This window comes from Triticum dicoccoides, chromosome 7B (assembly GCF_002162155.2).
Source record: "Triticum dicoccoides isolate Atlit2015 ecotype Zavitan chromosome 7B, WEW_v2.0, whole genome shotgun sequence".
NCBI lineage: Eukaryota > Viridiplantae > Streptophyta > Magnoliopsida > Poales > Poaceae > Triticum > Triticum dicoccoides.
Window position 1 is genome coordinate 366,846,440 of NC_041393.1, and position 14,361 is coordinate 366,860,800.

Sequence of the window (14,361 nt, forward strand, 5' to 3'; positions counted from 1 at the left end):
GAACGTCGTTTGTATCTCTCACACACACCCACGTAGGTGGGGGACGTGCACAAAGAGAAGAGGTGCATGCACGGTGCACATACTCCCATCTCTTTCCCAACCACACCCGCATGGGTACACGGTGGAGCTCATTTCTGTACGAAAAAGGCAGCCCACATGGTAATGTGGCATGTTTACTGGTTGTCCACTTGGTGGAGGGAGGATCGTCTACCACGGGTGAACAAACAAATTGCGACTTGACGCATTATGTTAAATTAAAAAAAGAGGCAAACCATGTGGGGCCTACCTTCGAGGCAAGGCTCTATACACTGGAGTACTTTTGATGTGTACCGTCAACTCATAGAATGAGGAGAAGCTTGCTTAGTACGCCGTCTCCCCCGCCCACGGGCGCGGTGGCTCGCAGGATGAGGTGAAGCTTGCTCCGCCTTTACGCCCGCTCCCTCGCCCATGCGCACGGTGGCTCGCAGGACGAGGAGAAAAATTTACTACTCCCTCCATTTACTCCTCGTCCCTACTACCTTGGTTATAGAGCTTATATCATATTGTTTGGAATATATATGTCCTTTAGTAGATTTCAATATGAACTACTAGTACATACTCCAAACACTGATGTATATAGACGTATTTTAGAGTGTGGATTCACTCATTTTGCTCCGTATGTACTACTACCTCTGTCCGGGTTTATTGGTCCCCATTGTATTTCGTGCCAAATTTTGACCATAGATTAAACTAAGAAAATGTTCACGCATGCCACCAAACATTATATTTTTGAAAACTATGTTCAAATACGAATCCAATGAGATAATTTTTCTTGACATGCATTAACATTTTTTTAGTTAAATCTTTAGTCAAAATTTGGCACAAACTATAAAAGGGACCTATAAACCAGGACGGAGGTAGTAGCACTCTCCCTAGCCCCTCGACCCTCGCCCACGTGGTGGACGTGCAGGAATTCATTCGGTCTCATATAGCCAGAACGATATATACTGCACTACCATTATTGCTCGACTTCCCGAAGAGGCGAAGAGCCAATCGCAAGGTTAATATTTTGGAGAGGAGTTTACTCCTACATGCGCGAGCGCTCCACTATATACATAGTCAGGACGGGCCAGCCTACACGGTTGCTTGCTGGGATTGCTCTCTTCACACTCTCTCGCACAAAACGACTGTGGCCACATCTCTAACATCCCGGCGGATCACGTCCGCTTGGGGAAGGGGTGGATGCTTAGTGTAGATGCGGTGGCCGTCGCCGACGGCGAAAACCCACTGTCGGCACGTCCCGATCAGGGGTCCCCACCGTTCTCTCTCACAAAGCCGGTGAGGTTGCCTTCGTCCCTTGCTCACTATCGCGATGTGGGCAGTTGCCGCCTCCCGCCGCCCTCCTCAAGGTTGAGCTACGTCCCTCAGGTACAACTCCCTTTACAGCCGGCTTGCACCACTGCTCCAGCTGCCCACATCACTCCCTCTGGATATTTCTCTACTTCTTTGCCCCGCACATACCTGATACCTCTACTGGCTTTTTTTAGGGAAACCTCTACTAGCTTCTACGTACTGTATTTGTGATGAGTTTATGTCTCATCAACTAGTCCCAGTAATCTTATTCTAATCACGCTTCTTCAATTTCTTTGCCACGGGGATGCTCGTCTCGATTTTGGTGAAACTGCACAAAATGATCTGATGGTCAAAAGGTTGCAAACTTCATTTATTAGGAAGCTCGAACGTTGCCAGCAAATTGAAGCCTGGTCAGGGTTCACGGTTCAAGGGCTGGGGACTGCATGGATCATTTTTTTCTTTAGCTGCCTTTGTTCCAAAATAAGTGTCAACTTTAGTAGTACTACAACTTTGTAATAAAGTTTGCACAAAGTTGAGACACTTATTTTGGAACGGAGGGAGTACATATTTGCTATGATCTATCAATCATTGAGATGCAATAGCATGCATGTTAGTCTCCTTTGTATTTGATGAAATGTTGCAACGGGCAACCTTGGACGCAAGATACATGTAACAGGAGCTAGAAGCTTCATAGCAATGTACAAATTTATCTCGCTGATAAATTACAGTACGTAGTACTATACTAGTACTTCCTCCGTTCCTAAATATAAGTCTTTGTAGAGATTTCACCATGAACCACATGCGGATGTATATAGATGCATTTTAAGTGTAGATTCATTCATTTTGTTCCGCATGTAGTTCACCTAGTGGAATCTCTACAAAGACTTATCTACTAGTAATAGCTAGCACCCACTACTAGGAATTCTCTATCCTCTCCTTAAGCCACATCATCAAAATTGATGCAGCTTTTAGATGAAGTAAATCAGTCCATAATAGCCGTCTGATCTAGACGTTGAGAGGCTCCGCACTAAGCCACATGCAATCATGCAGAAATACCATGGCACATGCATGTGAGTGGGTTTTAAATCACATCAACATGTCTGCATGCAAGCATGCACCGGTAGCATGCATGTAAGTGAGCTTTTATGTCCCATTAACATGCCAAAAAGAAAAATATAATCCCATTATGCAGTAGGAGTTGGCTGATCTTTTTTCCTTACGTGGGATGATCTAAATGATGATGGGAGTTTATTTAGTTTGGCTACCACATTTGTCATGCGGTTATAGAGTTTTTTTAGTTCTATAAAATCGATAATTTTGCGCAGAGAGATATACCGTTGTTCCGCGGCAACGCGCGGGGACTCATCTAGTAATATTTAGAAACGGTGGGAGTACTATGTAAAGAGTTAGGTGTCGCAGGGTGATAGTGTGAGGTGGGCCATGTAATCACTGAGCCTGCGTGTTTTCACTGCTCTTGCACTCCTCTGCTGTAAGAATGGAGAAAATTGTAATCTAGTAGTAGTAGTACCTCCTTTCGCCGAAAGCGTGGGACATCCAGCAGTCCTACCACCTCAGTAATAAAGACCAATGAGTCGTCAAATCACATAGACCCAGCAGTAAGTTGGACGGACGAAGCAACCATCACTCTTGCGCCAGTGAGAGGTCGCGTCCGCTCTGCCCGGGCATGAATGCGGCACCGATTCTTTGGAGCGGCACTGACCGTTTCGGGCAGGAAGCGTGCGCGAGCGATGAAGGGGCTTTGGGTGGGCCAGGCTGGTCAGGAGCGGGCGTGGCAGCTGTCCGCATGTCCCTACCGGACACGCCCGGAAACGAGAGGATGCACCGACTCTCGCGGCTAAAATCGTACACTACACACCATCTCTCTGTAGGAGTAGGTTGATCTGTCGCACTCTCTAACACACACATGCTGTTAAACACACACACGCACACGCACGCACCTTGGTCCCGTTGCACCTTCTAACGTGACTTATTACACCTAGACGGAGGGAGTAATAAGTATACGAGATACGGTGGCACACTGACTTAAGTCGAATACAAGTGCCCAAAATTTGTGTGCATGTTATAATAAGGATTCACTTAAAATAGTACATGAGCGAACAGAGGGATCAATTGGACAGTGTTCCCGAGCAGTAGCGAGATGTGTGAGGTAAGATACACCGCTAGCGCTTTTAATTTTTCTTATTAATTTGTTTGTTTCACCCTCTGACTGGTGGGACCCAACATACTACGTGGAGAGAGGTAAGGTGACTAAGGATGCATTATTTCTGCACCACTGTGGATAGTCTTACCACCAAAGCCACATGACATGATTATGATTGAAATCCCAATGACTCCCACACACACACACAAAAAACATGGCATGCTTGTCACATGAATGCAGGAATGTATAAATGATTATTTTCCTCTCGTTGAACATAACGGGAGGGTTGTGTAGCTGGTTAGCCTGTTCGCTCATCAAACTTGATGTCTCGGGTTCGATAACTACACTTGAGCATAATTTTTGCTAGGGGGATTCTTTGACTGGTCAAAATGTTTTCTAGGGTTTGCACGCTTCACACTCTCTCTCCAGTATATATATATACACGCTGGAGCCTCAGCGCTTGTAGTTGCTCTCTTCACACTCTCTCGCCCTCTCCCGCTGGAGCCTCAGCGCTTGTAGTTGCTCTCTTCACACTCTCTCGCCCTCTCCAGATCTAAACAAGACATCGTTGGCCTCTCTCTTCCCTCACTGCTGCTCAAAGAGCCAGCAGGATCCGTCCACCGGGAAGGGAAGGAGGCTTAACGTTGTCGCCGTCGGCGAGGGAGGGAATCCACTACCGGCGCAACTGTTCACTTTCCACCCAGCGGTGGCGCGGGAGGGCCTCCGACCCCTTCTTCTTTGTCGCCGTCCCGTCGCCCACCGAACCACGCCCCAAGAACCTTAAGGTATATTTTACTTACTCCACATGCATTGCTCTAGCTGCATGTATACCATGAATCTAGGACGTGGTTCAAAGAGGAAAGGAGTGGGGTAAAGTAGTGGGAAAAGTTGTATATAGCATGAATCTAGGATGTGGTTCAAAGAGGAATGAAGGGGGAAAGTTGTATAGCATGAATCTAGGATGTGTTTCAAAGAGGAAAGGAATGGGGGAAAGTAGTGGGGAAAGTTGTATCGCATAAATCTAGGACGTGGTTCAAAGAGGAAAGGAAGGGGCGAAAGTACTAGTTCAAAAAGGAAATGAAGGGACAAGGTTGTAGAGTTTGAGCAGGACTGGATTTGCTGCGCTCACATAGGGAAAGGTGTCTAAAGATAACAAAACTGGGACCAACACAAATATGCTCCTTGGTTGTTTGTTCTTTGTTGCAACAGACTGTGCATGACCATAGTACATCGGTAGATGCACATGGTGCTGGTGCGTCCACTGTCCCGTGCAACTCATTAGCTGTTGTTAAATCTAAGGCCCTGTTTGGTTAAAAACTCCCTAGTCCCTACCTGCTTGGTTCTAGGGACTAAACATGGACTAGAGGTTATTAAATGACATGCTAAAAGACCATGTTACCCCTAGTAATGAACTAATAGAAACAAGGTGCGATGCGTGGCAAGGGCAACTATTGGAAAAAGTCCCAAAAAGACTCCCTCCGGGTCTTCATTCTTTAGTCCCAAATGCCCACTTTTAGTCCCTAAAAGTCCCTCCTGTTTGGTTTAGATGGGACTGACACGGAGTTTTTTTAGTCCCTACACCAAAATGTCCCTGTAAACAAACACCATCTAATAATGCCGCTGGAAAATTGATGCAATGCCACAGTTAAAAGCAACTTACATGTTTAATGAATTTTATTGTTAATATAATCTCTATGTTAATATTAATCAATGCCACCGTTTGACAAATGCTATTTTCTTGCTTTCTTTCCCATTTAGATAAGGTAGATGCTTCTTTTTGTTGGCTTCTGTGTCATCCACCGTTATTGACCACTAATTGTTTCCTTTGCACCTCTGTGTAAATAGGGTTATCTACTTCACCTCATTGCCATTGTGACCTTTTGTTGCACTGCACAAAACACTTTTGTTTTAAGAGTGTTTTGTGCAGTTCAACCAAAATGTCACACCGACAACGTTGCTTGATTGTTTGATCTTAGTGGAACTGCACAAGAGGAGATCTTACTTCCTATCTGTTAAGGCGAATTTGGTTCAGATCTTCTTCTTGTGAGTTGTTTGAATTCCGTATCATGAGAGGTCTTCTTAGTGAACCAAGTGATGAAGGGTAAGAACAAGCGGAAGAAAAACAAAAATCAACTCTCAGTGCTGTAATGAAGCACTGGAACTGTGATGACACAAGTAATGATATAGTTTTGCATCTTAATTTATTGCTATGGCTGGAACGAGCAATTTTTTTCCACTGATTTGATGCCATACGTAATTATCTCTACTTGTGCAAACAGGGATCTTCTTTGAAGATACCATATGTTTTAGTGTAACTGCACAAGAAGATGTTGGAAACATTAAACTAATCGAGGAGTATATAGTAAGCATGGCCACCCCCGTAGATAGCAATAGATGGTTCCGGAGAAGTGATTCATCTGTATGCTCTACACAATCAGCCTCCTGACAAAGGTTGGTACTCGCCCACTGATTTCATCCACATGATTGAGCTTTGTCATCTCTATTGGTGTTGTGCTACTGTTTAGATACTGTCATGAAAAAGTGGTATTATCCTTGAGAAGTGCTTCATCTGTGTTGTTTTAAATATTTCCTTTCCTTTTTTTCGAGCAAACAGGGATGCTAGCATTTAGTAGTCCTCTTGTATTTGCACAACAGGATCATCTTCCTCTGAAGAAGAATATGGAGTACGTGAAGTGACTAGTTCCGATTATGCCAGGATGAAGAAGCCATGTCTATCTTCTCATCAGAAGGAGCAGTTGAAGGATGGTTACATTACTCCCCACAAGACCAAACTAACTTCAGCTCAGAAGGACTGAAAAATCTCCATTTTTTTGCTGTGATGCGCGAGTACAATGTTGTTCTAGGATTGTTTCTGGTGAGTTTCATTTTTCTAGAAGTGTGCTCTACATGGACCATGTATGTGCCTGTTGAAACTGTCAATTCATAGTACAGTTTGCTTTATACTAATCACTTTTTTGTATTTGTGCAAACAGGGGTGCTCAGCTTGATTTCAATGGGAACTGCATAAAATGTTCATGAATACATCGAATCATTCATTTCCACCACAAGAAAGGAGGTGCCCATAAGTTCAAGGTGTTGCAACATATAAGGGCGAAATCATACAAGCTACACGCGAATTTGGTTGATTTTGGTGGAACTGCACAAAAAGAATAGCTGGTTTATTTAGCACGAGGTGCCATGTCAATGTCCGAACTGATGGCAAACCCTGCCCATTCCACAATTGTAGGCATTTGATATTTTGGAATGGGACAACCTTGTCAAATTTTGCTTATTGATTTTAGCAAGATATGCGTTTGATATTTTTGAATGGGACGCCCTTTGCTGTCAGCAGCGTCGATCAATTTTTTCTTTATTCTTTAGTTGTGAAGTAAATATTTCCTTTGACATGTGAGTCGCTGAGATGCATAATCATCGATTGTTTTGAATGTTCTCTATGAATTGCCAGGCCTGTGTGTTTGATTGCAATGTATAGAAACGCTAAAAAGCTGCTCAAACTCTATGTACTCCTTTTGTTCCTTTTTACTTCGCACATTCTGAAAGTGCATACTTTTTTGTATAAGATTGGTCAAAGTAGAGATACTTTGACTGCAGACAAAACTTGTATGTAGACTAGAAAGGACCGGAGGGAGTACATGTGAAACTGCTGCAAACGAGGTGATCACCCTGGGAATAATGCTAGTACGTATTGTTTTGCATGTTCATCAAATGCCAGTGATACAGGAATTCGAACTAATCGAAATAAATTCATTCATACACGGCCGGATTTCATATAAACATGCCGGATTTCATTACATTTCATACATTCTTCAACTAAAAAGGGGTGCGCTGGAGGTATAATTAATTAACCGATGCTACCCACCTGTGTCCCACTGAGCCGAACAGAAGCTTCAGTGACTTACCTGCAGGTGCAGTTGCATAACTGACATGTGGCCTGTTGGGCCCACGTGTTAGTCAGCCAACTGCACCAGCAGTTAAGTAGAAGCAACGTTCCTCTCCAGCGCAGCTCTCTGACTCCACGTCGCCGCCAAGAAGCTAACCAACTGTCATTGGTCAACCCGCCTAGCTTGGCTTCAACCGGAGGGTTGTAGCGGTGGCCTTACTTGGACCCGAGCGGCGGCGACCTACCGTGTTCTACTCTTCCTCGTTTTCTGTGTGGCGCGGCCTCGTTGGCAGCGGGGTGGGGCCTCGGCAGAGCCGGCGATGTCCTCTGTCTCGTTGTCGGCAGGCGGCGCCTCGGCGGAGCGGTGGAAATCCTCCCCCACGTTGCCGGCAGGGTGGGGCCTCGGCTGAGCCGGCGATGTCCTCTGCCTCCTTATTGGCGGGGCGGGGGCTCGGCGGAGCCGGCGGTGTCCTCTGCCTCGTTGTTGGCGCCACGGGGCCTCGGTGGAGCTGGCGGTGTCCTCTGCCTCGTTGTTGGCGCCGTGGGGCCTCGGTGCAGCAGGGCCTCGTCGATGCCAACGGAGCGGGGACTCGTCGGAGCCAGCATTGTCCTCTGCCTCATCCTCGGTCTCGCCAAACAATGCCTCGCCCGCTTCATTGTCCTCTTTGCTAGCCTCTTTGTAGGTGGCCGCAGCCTCCGCCACCCGCATGCGGTACTGCCAGCGCTCGAGGCAGCCCTTGCGGGCGAAGCGGTACGAGTCGAGCAGCGCCTCCTGCTCCACCCGCTCCTCGGCGATCTGCTCCTCTGCCTGCAGGTGCTCCTGGAGGAGATGGTGGTTGTAGGCGGCATCGGCCTGCGCCTCCCGGAACTGCTCCTCACGCATCTGCCTCACCCTGTCCATATATTGGGCACGGGACTCGCTGATGGTCATGGTGCAATGCACCGGCGAGGATGGCGCGGAGGAGGGGGTGGGCGCCGGATCGTCGACTACCATGTTCTCCATTGGGACGTCGTCGTCCTCCGACTGCATGTCGGCCAGCCGGTCGGCAGCAATGGCTGCCATCTCCTTGTGGTCCATCGTCCGCCCGTCCCGAAGAGCGCTGGAGCACGAGGAAGCCATGGTGGGCAGTAGTGGTGTGGACAGGAGAAAGGGAACGGATGCGGATGACTGCGGCTATGGCTGGCGCAGTAGTTTATATAGCAATGGTGGGCGGGCGGAGGGACGGACGTGTGGCACTGGAGTAGCCGCCTCGGCAACCGCGTATCATTAATGTGTGCGGCAGATGGACGGACGGACGGCACTTGTGTCATTTGAAGGCGGAGCAATCGCCTGCACCGGGAAGCGGGGCGGGCGGCGCTGACTGTTTCGTGTGGAAAGCGCGCGCGGGCGAGGAGATGACTTTACTTGGAGAGGATGACAATGGGGACCCACCAGGTCCATAGCCTCACGTATGCAAGTGCCTCCTTATTATATATATATATATATATATATATATATATAACTATAATTTATTTTGCTTCCTCCTGGTTTCCTGACATCACGGTCCCACACCATTGTCAACCTATGTACTCCCTCCTTTCCAGTTTATAGGGCTTATCTCGAAATTTTAGTTTTTCCATTTTATAAGGCTCAATTTGGTTGTTTTCCATCACATGTTCAGATTCCAAGGTGCATTAAATCATTGCATGCAAGTATTAAGAGAAAATTGACCAATGCATGTATTTTATGCATGCATGCATTGCAATTAATGCATTGATAAACATATTTTTTTGAGGATAACAAGAGCATTAATTAGGTGCTTTTGCAAAACTACAAAAAGTATTCCACCACTCGCCATCTACCTTGATTGGTGAGATTTTTGAATTGAGCATTATAAACCAGAAAGGAGGGAGTAGTCAATAAACGAGAGAATTGCACAAGAAGCGGCCGACAGCTGGGACCAAGCAGCTCGAGCAGTATTTGTGTTTTTGAGGTGTGAGCACTTCAGAGTTTTTCGATGTTTACCCCAGATATTAATTTTTCTCCTCTGAACAACAACGAAAACATCGTTGCAGGTATTAACTGGGCGGGTTGTGGCCCGTCTAGCCCAGGCCAGATATCCAGCCCAGATATTAATTTTTTTCAAGCTGAAAATGGCTAGCCCAGCTATACTTTTTCTTAGGAATGCCCAGGCAAGGTCAAGTTGTTATTCTCCACCCCGCTGGGCTACAAATCTTTCCTAGGAGGGATGCATTAGGCTTAACAAGAAAATGAGCTTTAAGAAATAATAAATGGGATTTAATTATAAAAACTGGGTAGTAACTATAAAAAATGCACCAAACAGTATTACTTTATAAAATATTATTTTTGGATATTGAAAATTTTAATTTCATTAATTTTTGCGAGCGCAATGTTTCGTTGGATTTCTATGTAATATAAATTTATATTGAAATTGTATTTAATCTGACTAGAAATTTTGGGATAAAAGTATTCGGATCCCATCGAAATGTGGGAAATTTTATTGAATTCTGTTTTGAACGGTTGGTTGAAATGGGTTGTACTTTTAACAAACTGTAAATGGGTTGTAGTAAATTCCATTAGAATTCAAAAATGGGCTACACATTCTTACAAATCTCAAATGGGCTATTAGTTCTCTGCCACACACTTCTGGCCTTACTAAGTTGACGCGTCCCCTAAAAAAACAGAGTTGACGCGTATGCAAGGCTTTGTCAACTTATAGTCAACACACGGTTCCTGCAGCAGTGGCCGTTGGATGTCCATCCAACGGATGTCGTGCTTCTTCTTCAATCTCGGATATTCTAGCTTCACCCGCCCAAAAAATGATTCCTCCCCCTGACATCTGGGGCACACCGTTTCGGAAGCTGGCCTGTGGGCCTACTAAGTTGACGTACCAAGGGCTTTGTCAACTTAGTCAATATAAACGATTCTACCTGCAGTGACCGTACGATGTCCATCCAATGGCCGTCGTGCTTCTTCAACCTCTGGTCTTCTTGCTCCAGCCGCCCAAAGCAGTGCCGGTAGTGCTGCTTGCTCATGCCTCCCGTGGCCGGCTGTGCTGCCGTGGAGGCCTCACCACCCCCTACTACTCCCACCGCTGGCCAGGCCATCCCTCCACTCACCCACACCCCCTTTTATTCTGCGGTGACGACAGCGCAGCCAAACCAGTGAACCCTCGTACTCCTCTCTACGTGTGCATCCACTGCCGCGTCTTCCCTGGCTCTGCGTCGTCCCCTTCCTAGGCCTCGCCGTCGTCCACTGCCATGGTGCTCTCGGCACGGCGTGGTCAACATGGTCAAGGAACGACTTCTATCAGACGTGGACTATACATGGAGAGGCTGACAGCTGGGTCCACGGCAGACGCAAGGAAGTGCCTCCTTATTACGGGCAAAATAATTATTCCTCCACCTGACAGCAGGGACCCACTAGACGGGCCACCGTATTTCGCGAAAAAAATGATTCGCCCCCTGACTGCTGGGACCCACGAGCTACATCTTCGCACGCAAGGAAGTGCATCCGGGAATAAAAAAACGATTCGCCCCCCTGACTGCTCGGACCCATCAGCTACATCTTCACACGCAAGGAAGTGCGTCCGGAAAAAAACGATTCGTCCCCCGACTGCTGGGACCCACCAGCTACACCTTCGCACGCAAGGAAGTGCATTCGGGCAAAATAAAAAACGATTCGCCCCCCTGACTGCTGGGACTCAGCAGCTACACCTTCGCACGCAAGGAAGTGCGTCCGGGCAAAAAAAACCAAAACGATTCCCCTAACTGCTGGGACCAACCAGCTACATCTTCGCAGGCAAGGAAGTGCCTGACAGTTGGGACCCACCTGGTCGAAGCATACGTAACGTTGTCATCCTGGTCGCGAACGTGTACGTACATACTGGTCGATGTAGAGGCGCGCACGTGTCGTAGTAGAGGCGTGCATGTAGCATGTACACGTACGTACATCGGCAGGGTGCAAGAAAGAAAATACGGCCACGTATGTGTACATACGGGCGGGGTCTAGAACGCCTACTCGTGCATACGTACGGCAAGGGCTCGTGTTCATGGGGAGGCAACGAAATGCATCATGTTCATGGGGAGGCAACGGAATGCGTCGTGTTCATCGGGAGGCAACGGAACGCATGGGAGCCAACCGGCTGGGTCGGAACACAATGCGTGGTCGTGTTCATCGGGAGGGCTTGGATGGAACAGGTGATGGAAACGATGCCTGGCGTACTGCAAAACGGAGGAAACGGACCTCCTACGGTCGAAACGGGGGTCCTGTTGATTGGGAGGGGTGTGGCGTACCGCAAAACGGAGGAAACGGACCTCTTACGGTCGAAACAGGGGTCCTGTTGATCGAGAGGGGTGTGGTGTACCGCAAAATGGACGAAACAGACCTCCTACGGTCGAAACGGGGGTCCTGTTGATCGGGAGGAGTGTGGCGTACCGCAAAACGGACGAAATGGACCTCCTCCGGTCAAAACGGGGGTCCTGTTCATCGGGAGGGGTGTGGCGCACCGCAAAACGGGACTCCACGGGATACTGTTCATCTCCACCGTCGACCTCCTCCAGCCTCCACGAGCTACCGTCGACCTCCTCCAGCCTCCACGGGCTCCTGTTCATCCAGCCTCCACCGCGCGCTACTCCACCAGCTACTGTTCAACCACCCCTCCACGGGCACCCCTCCACCGTCTACTTTTCATCCAGCCCTCCACACCACGGGGTCCTGTTCATCCACCCCTCCACGGGCACCCCTCCACCGTCTACTGTTCATCCAGCCCTCCACACCACAGGGTCCTATTCATCCACCCCTCCACCGTCTACTGTTCATCCAGCCCTCCACACCACGGGGTCCTGTTCATCCAGAGACAACGTCACCGCTCACTGTTCATCCAAACCCCCCGCAATGCTCACTGTTCATCCAATCGATCGGCTTCAGTTAGCAGCAGTAGCGAAGGAATCGCTTGATCAGGTTCAGTTAACAGCCATCGATCGATCGCTCGGGTTCAATAACGCATAGCCTGCAGTGCAATCGCTCGGGTTCAGTTAGAGCCCAACGCCTCGCTCGGGTTCAGTTAGAGCCAACACCTTGCACACACGCGCGTACGTGTACGAGAGAAACGTGCATTGCTCGGCCCCCGACCTCCCACCGTAACCGGCAACTCCCCGAAATTTTCCTCCCCCTCGCTTCTACCACGGTTTTTTCTGTCATGGACGGCCCAAAGAATGTCATGCAGCTGCGTCTCTGGCCCGCCCAGGACAAAAAGCCCATTTTCTGTCATGATTTTTTTGTCATAGAAGTAGGATCCCACCACATCTATGATGATACCGGGTTTTGTCACAATTATCGCCATAGAAGTGTCATATGTATGACAGGAAAAAAATTCGTTCGGCCCAAAATGTCACGGATGTGTCTTTTTTTGTAGTGATAGGTTGGGGCTTCTTGTTAACTTCCGGTTCCCCCCACCACACGGCACCCCCATTTCCTCTTCCCCTCTCGCAAAAATGACTAGCTCCACAGCACCAGAGCATCTTACGTCACGCCGTTCGTACTTCATCGGCCTTTCTACCCCTTCCCTCTCAAAACCCTAGACTGCTCATCCACCGGCGTACCAGAGCCCATTCACTGCCAGCGGCATCCACCTCGCTGGATCTGCTTCTGCAGCCGCATCTACCCCTCCCACCTCCACGAGAAACAAGTAGACTGCTCATCCACCACTGTACCACAGCCCATTCAGTGTCGGCTTGTCCACGGCGCTGAATCTGCTTCACCGGTAATCTCGTCCACCGCAGCGCATCTGCAGCGGCTCATTCGTACTCCCCACCGAAGATGCTTCATCCATACCCTCCCAGAGCCGCCCCACCAATGCCCCCATCGACGGCCTCTGATCCTCTTTGCCGACACCTTCCTCAACCCTACTGGAGCCGCTTCGCCGACACCAACGTCAACCCTACCGGAGTAGCTTCGCCTATACCATTCTCAACCCTACCGGTCCGCTTTGCCAAATCACAAGTCCACGGCCTCAGATTTGCTTCCTCGCACCCTCATCCAACCTACCGGAGCATCTTCTGACGCCCCATCCACGATCGCAGATCCGCATCATCGACACCATCCTTAACCCAACCACCGGAGCAGCTTCACCAACGCCCTCATCCATGGCCACAGATCCGCTTCGCCCACACCGTAGTCCACCCTACGGGAGCTGCTCCACAAACACCCTACTCGACGGTTCTAGATCTCCTTACTAGACCCCGACAGCCAGCGCAATGTCATCACCCTTGATGTTTCTAACCTAATTCCCACCGTCTGGCAAGATGCCAAGCACCCGCCATGGCCTAGGTACTTGTCACCTTTAAACCCGTCCAACATCACCTGCCCGATGTACTTCAAATATACTAGCAGGTCACTGTTACCTATTATGTAGCTGGCAAAAACTACAAGGATGACGTTTCTTCTGGATCTAACAGCTTGGCCAACCAAGATCCTGGACTGAGGCATTTCTATGATCTTGTAAGTGCATCTCTCTCTCTCTCTCTCTCTCTCTCTCTCTCTCTCTCTTGTATTGTTCTCTGCCTGCCAGCGTGCTTTGCTAGGATTATCGACCAGTAATCCCTTTGTGCAGACAATGATTTCTACTACTGGCTGCTAAATTGGATATGTAGATGTCATACATGATACTTGATACGTCTCCAACGTATCTATAATTTATGAAGTATTCATGCTATTATATTATCCATCTATGATGTTTTATATGCATTTATATGTCATTTTATATGATTTTTGGGACTAACCTATTAATCTAGAGCCCAGTGTCAGTTTCTGTTTTCTCCTTGTTTTTGTGTTTTACAGAAAAGGGATACCAAACGGAGTCCAATTGACGTGCCAATTTTCGAGGATTTTTTATGGACCAAAAGAAGACCACGGAGCATTAGAGTTGGGCCAGAAGAGTCTCGGGCTTCCCACGAGAGTGGGGGC